The sequence below is a fragment of the Pseudophryne corroboree genome, chromosome 6 (genome assembly GCF_028390025.1).
Source record: "Pseudophryne corroboree isolate aPseCor3 chromosome 6, aPseCor3.hap2, whole genome shotgun sequence".
Taxonomy (NCBI): domain Eukaryota; kingdom Metazoa; phylum Chordata; class Amphibia; order Anura; family Myobatrachidae; genus Pseudophryne; species Pseudophryne corroboree.
Window position 1 is genome coordinate 211,408,495 of NC_086449.1, and position 9,532 is coordinate 211,418,026.

Below are 9,532 nucleotides of genomic sequence, written 5' to 3' on the forward strand. Positions count from 1 at the left end.
GAGTAAATGTGTGTGAAATACATGGCTATGCGAATTATTGATAATAATAATGAATATCCGTGATATTAAATTCACGATTGCTGAGTTGCCGGAGAGTAGAGTTCTGTGATGCCTATGCCGAAAAGAATCTGCATTTATTGAAATAAATGACCATCATTCATACTGCTAATATCCATTAAGGATTATATAGGTGCAGAAAATAAAATCATTGGTCATGCAGATCCCAATATGACATAAAGTTGAGTGCCACTGTGTCCAATAGTCAACGTTTTTTTGCAGTACCAGAGTGTTCAAAGGAGGTCTCCCTTCCTTGTACTAACCCGGCCTTTCACTGCTTAGCTTCCAAGTTCGGAAGAGATTGGGCATCTCCAGTGAAGTATGACCGCAAATGTTGGACTTTCCTCCTAGGTCACTCCAAATATATGTCAACTAGTAGCTGTATGTTAGGAATGGAAATAGCAAGTGATTCGTAACAAATGTGTTACAAAGGAAAATTACATGCAATCAGCTAAATCATCAACACATGACACAATGGTCACAAGGGTTAATTACATCTGAATGACACGGCGGTCATGAGAATACATATAAATGATTATGAATAATCAGCAGATGCAAATGAGAACAGTCACAAACGGGAGGAGAAAATTAACGTATGCAATTATCCTAATAATCACCAGCTGGTTAATCAGCATAAGACACAGTGGTCATAGACAGAGATAATTGTACATACACCTCCTAATTAAGTGACTGAGTTTTGTTGATTGACCTATAATTAGCTGAAAGGACAAATATGTGGCACGGCGGCCATATAGAAAAAATTGTATGCATGTAATGATACAATAATCACCTAATTAATTGGTATATGACACAATGGTCACCAAAAGGATGAGTATAAGCATTATTCCTTCATTATACAGCATGTGATATTGAAATCACAGAAGACATTTAATTAAGGATAATGAATGTGGGAAATTTACAGATGCCACATTTGATTACTAAATAGTTATCCTTATGTAATTTCTTGGCTCAGAGCAAATTATATCTGACAGACGGGCGGTATGACAGCAAACAAGCAAAATAAGTGAAGCAGCGGGTTATAATTTCACCCGCAATATCTATAAATTAATTTTACAGAAAAGAAAGGAAAAATAACAAATAAGGGAAAAAATAATGAAAAAATAATAATAACTGAAAATATCAGATTTAAAGTATTGCAGTTAGGTACTGAAAGAGTAGAGAGATTTTCTCAGTGTCGTTTATACGATACCAGTACTGTCATTAATGGAGTAATTCCGTGTGAGGCTGTGTGGAAGCTCCAGGGATTGCAGCGGCGTGTGTCCGTGTAGACGCTCCGGATGAGCGATGGTTAGGTGCCGTTGCTATGGGGATGCTTCTGAAATCACTGCCGCGTCTGTCCGTGGTCTCTCCGAGGAGAGCGATAGCTGAGGCCGTTGCCTAGCAGAAGGTCTGAGCGCTCCGGCTGGCGCGGTCACGTGTGCGCATCACGTGATCGCTATTGCCTCCTGACGTACGTTTCGCAAGAAAAGCTTGGTCACAGCACGTCCTGTGACCAAGCTTTTCTTGCGAAACGTACGTCAGGAGGCAATAGCGATCACGTGATGCGCACACGTGACCGCGCCAGCCGGAGCGCTCAGACCTTCTGCTAGGCAACGGCCTCAGCTATCGCTCTCCTCGGAGAGACCACGGACAGACGCGGCAGTGATTTCAGAAGCATCCCCATAGCAACGGCACCTAACCATCGCTCATCCGGAGCGTCTACACGGACACACGCCGCTGCAATCCCTGGAGCTTCCACACAGCCTCACACGGAATTACTCCATTAATGACAGTACTGGTATCGTATAAACGACACTGAGAAAATCTCTCTACTCTTTCAGTACCTAACTGCAATACTTTAAATCTGATATTTTCAGTTATTATTATTTTTTCATTATTTTTTCCCTTATTTGTTATTTTTCCTTTCTTTTCTGTAAAATTAATTTATAGATATTGCGGGTGAAATTATAACCCGCTGCTTCACTTATTTTGCTTGTTTGCTGTCATACCGCCCGTCTGTCAGATATAATTTGCTCTGAGCCAAGAAATTACATAAGGATAACTATTTAGTAATCAAATGTGGCATCTGTAAATTTCCCACATTCATTATCCTTAATTAAATGTCTTCTGTGATTTCAATATCACATGCTGTATAATGAAGGAATAATGCTTATACTCATCCTTTTGGTGACCATTGTGTCATATACCAATTAATTAGGTGATTATTGTATCATTACATGCATACAATTTTTTCTATATGGCCGCCGTGCCACATATTTGTCCTTTCAGCTAATTATAGGTCAATCAACAAAACTCAGTCACTTAATTAGGAGGTGTATGTACAATTATCTCTGTCTATGACCACTGTGTCTTATGCTGATTAACCAGCTGGTGATTATTAGGATAATTGCATACGTTAATTTTCTCCTCCCGTTTGTGACTGTTCTCATTTGCATCTGCTGATTATTCATAATCATTTATATGTATTCTCATGACCGCCGTGTCATTCAGATGTAATTAACCCTTGTGACCATTGTGTCATGTGTTGATGATTTAGCTGATTGCATGTAATTTTCCTTTGTAACACATTTGTTACGAATCACTTGCTATTTCCATTCCTAACATACAGCTACTAGTTGACATATATTTGGAGTGACCTAGGAGGAAAGTCCAACATTTGCGGTCATACTTCACTGGAGATGCCCAATCTCTTCCGAACTTGGAAGCTAAGCAGTGAAAGGCCGGGTTAGTACAAGGAAGGGAGACCTCCTTTGAACACTCTGGTACTGCAAAAAAACGTTGACTATTGGACACAGTGGCACTCAACTTTATGTCATATTGGGATCTGCATGACCAATGATTTTATTTTCTGCACCTATATAATCCTTAATGGATATTAGCAGTATGAATGATGGTCATTTATTTCAATAAATGCAGATTCTTTTCGGCATAGGCATCACAGAACTCTACTCTCCGGCAACTCAGCAATCGTGAATTTAATATCACGGATATTCATTATTATTATCAATAATTCGCATAGCCATGTATTTCACACACATTTACTCCTAGGATTTGACTTATGCTAATTTATTTGTCATTTTGAAAATTTACTAAGTTTAATATTTTCCTCTGAATCAAGAGTGCTCCCACAAAAGAGTCCTTTTCTTTGAACCTTCTTTGGTTATTTTTTGGTACTTGATACTCTCTGACTCTAGGGAGCACCACTGAAAGCAACTTTGGTGTTGGGAATAATTCCTACTACACCTTTACTTGCCATATACAGAAGAAATTCTATTTAAATTCAGTTTTTCAGAGGTTACTAATTGTTTATACATTATTGTTTGTACTGGTGCGGTTCCCTTCTAAACCCATTTCCGTAATCCTGTTTCAGGACAGGCGCAGAGACGAACCTCTGTTTTAAAAGATGAAAAGCTTGCATGGCTTCTTCAGACCACTTGGACGGGTTAGCACCCTTCTTGGTGAAAGCAGTAATAGGCGCCACAATGGTGGAAAAGTCTCGTATAAACTTTCGGTAATAATTGGCGAACCCTAAGAACCTCTGGACCCCTTTGAGGGTTAAGGGTACCGGCCAATTCTGGATTGCTTGTAGTTTCTCAGGATCCATCTCTAGTCCGGAACCGGACACAATGTACCCTAGAAACGGAATGGACATGACTTCAAAGACGCATTTCTCTAATTTGCAATAGAGATGATTGACACGGAGACGGGACAGAACCTCCTTTACCCAAAAACGATGTTCCTCTAAATTGTTGGCAAAAATGAGGATATCATCTAGATAGACCACGACATGACGGTATAGAATGTCTCTGAAAATCTCATTGACGAAATGCTGGAAGACAGCTGGAGCATTGCTCAATCCGAAGGGCATGACGAGGTACTCATAATGTCCGTCACGGGTGTTAAATGCGGTCTTCCACTCGTCACCCTCACGGATCCGGATGAGATTGTATGCACCTCTCAGGTCCAGCTTTGTAAAGATGGTAGCTCCGCTAACTCTGTCAAAGAGCTCAGTAATCAGGGGTAAAGGATAGCGGTTCTTGATGGTAATGTCGTTCAAACCTCTGTAGTCGATGCACGGCCGCAGACCACCATCTTTCTTTTTTACAAAAAAGAAGCCTGCGCCGGCTGGAGAAGAAGAAGGTCGAATGAACCCCTTTGCTAGGTTCTCTTTAATGTATTCCTCCATAGAATGCGTCTCAGGCAGAGACAACGGATAAGTTCGGCCTCGAGATGGAACCTTCCCTGGAACGAGATCAATCGGGCAGTCCCATTCTCTATGAGGAGGAAGGATATCAGCAGAAGCTTTACTGAACACATCCGTGAAATCTTGATATGGAGGAGGTGGAACATCAGACGACCAGGGGGAGGAAGAACAGACAGGCAACACTTTAAACAAACATGTCTCAGCACAGGAGGGACCCCATGCCAGAATTTGCGTAGTCGTCCAATCAATTGTAGGATTGTGAAGACGGAGCCATGGAAGGCCCAGGACCACAGGATGTGTGGCTCTTGGAATCCCTAAAAGTGAAATAAGTTCGGAATGAAGAACTCCCACTCTCAGACGAACTGGTAGAGTCCTTAGAGCAATAACTGTATCAAAAATTTTACTGCCATCCACGGCAGTTAAGGAAAAGGAGGAAGGAAGTCTCTCGGTGGGTAGGGACCACCGTTTAACATAGGCTTCGGTAATAAAGTTCCCAGCTGCTCCGGAATCCAGGATGGCAATGACGTTCTGATAACGTTGAGCAACTCGAAGCGAGACTGGGAGATTACAATCTTAAAGGAGATGGAGAGGAGATCATTACTCCTAGCCGGCCCTCTCCTTGGCGAGCTAGGATTTGGAGTTTTCCCGGACGTTTGGGACAGGCATTAATAGTGTGAGACGGAGCTGCACAATACAGACAGAGAGACTCAGAGAGACGTCTTCGGCGCTCAGCAGGAGTTAAACGGGAACGGCCAATTTGCATGGGTTCATCTTTAGTTGGTGACAGTTGGCGAGGAGGAGGAGCAGAAGATTTTGGAGCAGATGATCTTCCACGCTCAGTTGCTCTCTCTCTGAAACGTAAGTCAACTTTCGTACAAAGTGAGATTAGCTCATCTAACTTGGAGGGTAAGTCTCTGGTAGCTAACTCATCTTTAATACGCTCGGATAAACCATGCCAGAATGCAGCATACAGGGCCTCGTCGTTCCATGCCAGTTCAGATGCCAGGACCTGGAACTGTATAAGATATTGTCCTACAGTACGTGATCCCTGGCGTAAACGGAGAATCTCAGACGAAGCTGAAGTTACCCGGCCTGGCTCGTCGAAGATGCGCCTGAATGCTGACACGAATGCAGTGTAAGAAGATAGCAGGGTGTCGGACCTCTCCCATAACGGTGATGCCCAGTCAAGGGCTGAGCCACTGAGAAGAGAGATGATGTAGGCAATTTTTGTACGGTCACTGGGAAAATTGCCAGGTTGTAGCTCAAACTGAATCTCACACTGGTTGAGAAATCCCCTGCAGAATCTTGGAGATCCGTCAAATTTTGCTGGCGTTGGAAGATGAAGACGTGGAGCAGAAACGGGTAAGATGGGTGGGGTTATAGTTGGAGTCACTGTGGTTGACACCCCAGATGCGCCTGATCCACGGAGAGTTGTCTGAATCCCATCCAGCCGAGTAGAGAGATCCTGGAGACAGCGGATGATGTGGCCCTGTGCAGCCTCCTGATGTTCAAGTCGGGCTGCCAGTTCTTGCATCGGCCTGGCCGCTTGATCCTGGTCTCCGGCTGGATTCATTTGGTCAGTGCTTCCTTCACAACTGAGGGCCTGAGCTGACGGAAGGCAGCCTCAGTTGTAGGGGCTGAGATGTACCGGAACCTGGGAGGTTGTATCAGACCCCTGGACATGTAAGTAACATGAATAGAAACCGCCCGAAGGCGTGACCACGACAACTTGAGTAAAAAGTCAATGATATTTATTTATGACAAACTCCATGCATCACAGTAGCAGTAAAAAGAAACATAAAAATCAGCAGAGAAATAATAATACAGTTTCTGGGTACTACAGGGTGGCAGGGGCCACAGAGCTCTGGTGGTATGAGACAGTTCTTATTATCTGCAAGTTGGAAAGTCCTTACCAGGCTCAACTGTAGCAATGAGGAAAGCCCAGGGTCGTACCAGCTGGTGTTCCAGGGAAAGCTGGACTGCTGTAGATAAAATGCTGCTGTGGGTACTGGTTAGAACCAGACAGGTGTTGGCACGGAGTGGATACTGGCTGGAACCAGTTAAATAATAAATAAAGCTTGAGAGCGATGCAATATAGATGAAATGTAGAATTTGAGAGCGGAGAAATAATAATACCGGTGGAGAGTGGTAAACTGCAGAAAGGACACCGGCCCTTTAAGAGAAGCTGTACACTGCTGGAAGCTGAGCTGGAAGCAGGTGATGTTGTAGCTGGAAACAGGTGAGTCCAGAATGGATCGGAGAGTCAGGCTACACCGCAGATGGAATGCTGGTGCGGGTCTCTATAGCAGAAGTCTGGAGACAGGAGCTGGAACCTGGAAGACATTCACAGAAGAGAGACAAACTGGAACTAGGTTTGACAACCAAAGCACTGACGCCTTCCTTGCTCAGGCACAACCTATTTATACCTGCAGCAAGGAAGGCATTGGCTAGGCAATTATGCAAATTAATAATACTGACAACGGATTGGTAGGAAAGATCAGCTGACAGAATCCAAGATGGCTGCGCCCATGCAGACACTTGGAGGGAAGTTTGGATTGTAATCCATGTGGTCTGGAAAACAGTAATGGCGGCGCCGGCCACCGGAGACAGGAGACGTCAGGCTGACAGATGCACATCCGACCACGCGGACACAGCGGAGGCCGCGGCTGACGTAATCGCCACTCTGAATGCAGAAGCTCAGGGACGGCGGCGGAGGCCGCGGGAGACGCCATGCCAGATGTATAAGGCATTACTGTGACTGCGTCCAGAGAGACAGGAGAGGATGCGGGAATGTGCACATCAGGATGACAGATGGGATCCGGTCCTGGAGCGCTGAGCCAGCCTTAGAAGGCATCTGATAGGTAAGAAATGGCGTCCAGATACCCGGATCGTGACAATATTGGGCCCATTTCAATACACCTACACTCAGAAATGGCAGCAGGACTGTGGGCCAGTGATCTTTTGTGTGCTGTGGGATTCCTCAGACTCAGACATCAGCCTGTAAGTAACCAGGGCCAAGAAACAGAACATGGTCAGCAGGTTGTACAGGTTCCGCGGAGGCTGCGCAGGCCTCGTTTTTTTAGGGGGCGTTTAAACTTGAACGCATTGTCCGATGATAAGGTCATACAGATGTTCCATCTAAATCGTAACAACATTTTCCATCTGTATGACCTTGTCAAACTGGGCCTAGACCCTGAGACAGCACGCTTTCGCTCTGTCTCAGGCCTGCACAAACTCCTGGCTGTGTTGCACTTTCTGGCTACTGGCAGCTTTCAGGCTGTGTCTGGGGATGTCATAGGAATCTCACAGCCCTCATTTTCCAGAATCTTAACACAGGTGATGTATACCTAACTACCTCTTCTGTTTTGTGATTGTTTTAATTTCTCGGTGGCCAGTTCTGTCCTAAAATCTCATGTTTATTGTTCTTTTAAAATATACACACAGGTGTTGGCTGTTTTGCAGCCCCACATCGAGGCCTCAATCTGCTTCCCTACCCAGGAGTCTCAGTGGCATGCCGTCAGGGTAGATTTCTATGAGTTGGCTGGCATGCCCAATGTGCTTGCAGCCATAGATTGCACACACATTCAGCTGAGACCACCTAGGGGCAGGCAGCACATATATACAAACCGCCATTTAGAACACTCCACAAATGTGCAGGTGGTTTGTGATGCAAATCTCAAAATAATGAGTGTTGTTGCTGGTTACCCTGGGGGCTGCCATGACTCCTTCATCCTCAGTCAGTCATCCCTCTTTGATAAGTTTGAGGATGGACAAATGCCAGATGGATGGCTGCTGGGTATGTAATTTGATATGTGTAGGCCTGCGTATACTTTGTCCAAATACAGGTGCAGATGTATTGACCTGTAGAAGGCATAAGGAAGTGAGAAACCAGTGATCTGTGCAAGGTGATAAAGGCACCAGCCAATCAGCTCCAATATGTAAATGAACATTTAGGAACAGATTGTCTGCTGCCTTTATTACCTTGCACATATCACTGGTTTTTCACTTCCTTATGCCTTCTACAGGTTAATACATCTGCCCCACAGTGTGTTACTTATGTGTTGCTGTATCTTAACATGAATCACGTTACTATATCTGTCTTTTAGGTGATGGAGGATATGGCTGTTTCTCTTGGCTTCTAACTCCATTGTCCCGACCTGATACCCCTGCTGAACACAATTACAATCATGCACATAAGTCCACGCGGAATGTGATAGAAAGATGTTTTGGTGTGCTGAAATCTAGGTTTTGGTGTCTGGATAAGTCTGGTGGCCTTTTGTTGTATAGTCCCTCCAAGGTGACTCAAATTGTGTTCTGCTGCTGTTTTCTTCATAACATGTGTTTGCAACAACATCTGCCACATGTTGAGGAGGAGGAGGAAGAAAGCAGCCAGCAAGCAGAGGAATTAGAGACATCTGGTGATACTTGGAGTACAGATGTAGGGAGGCAGGTTAAGCAAGAGATCATCAATCGCTATTTCTAAGGTAAGCTTGGTTTGCTTATTTCATTTGTTGTGTAATCATAAATAGATGTTTTGCCTTTTTTTTCCCAAAACCATTACTCAGAATGTGTCTGTCTCCTTGACACATACAAACATGCCCTCGCTTTATGAAAAACAAATGTCACATGTGTATTGTGTGTATTTTTATTCTCAAAACAACAGATTATGAGTGGCATGCATTAAGTCTGGATAAGTGATCGTAAACTTGCAGTGCTAATTTCTTACAAGCCCACATAATCCATTTAGTATTTCTCTTTATCATTGTGTGTAACGTCCTAATGCACAGGTTCACAAATTCGGCCCTCAGGACCACACACAGTGCATGTTTTTCACGTAACCCAGTAGAAGCACAGGTGTATGAATTACTCACAGACATATGTTAAAAGGTTCACAGGTGGAGCTAATTATGTCACTTGTGATTCTGTGAGGAGACCTGCAAAACATGCACTGTGTGGGTTCCTGAGGGCCGAGTTTGAGAACCTGTGTTCCCAAAAAACACTCCTCAACATATAATATGTTAGCCTTGAGGAATACGTGTCCCTATGTGTGATGCACCATCATATTTAAGACACACAAACTTACTGTAATCAGGAATAATTTATTTCCTAATGTTTGATACTGTAAACTTGATGATGTGTAAGTAAATACACAGTTTGCCACACATATACATTATTATACACATTCTTTGATTTTTGTTGTAAAAGTACATATTTGTTTGTTTCAGCATCATGTGTAAAAACATTCTTTCT

At 43.7% G+C, this 9,532-nt stretch overlaps 2 pseudogenes; one reads left to right on the forward strand and one right to left on the reverse strand.

Moving 5' to 3' along the window:
• Positions 1-270: 270 nt before the first annotated feature.
• Positions 271-390, reverse strand: LOC134937851 (5S ribosomal RNA; annotated as a pseudogene).
• Positions 391-2,732: 2,342 nt separating this feature from the next.
• Positions 2,733-2,852, forward strand: LOC134937853 (5S ribosomal RNA; annotated as a pseudogene).
• Positions 2,853-9,532: the final 6,680 nt, after the last annotated feature.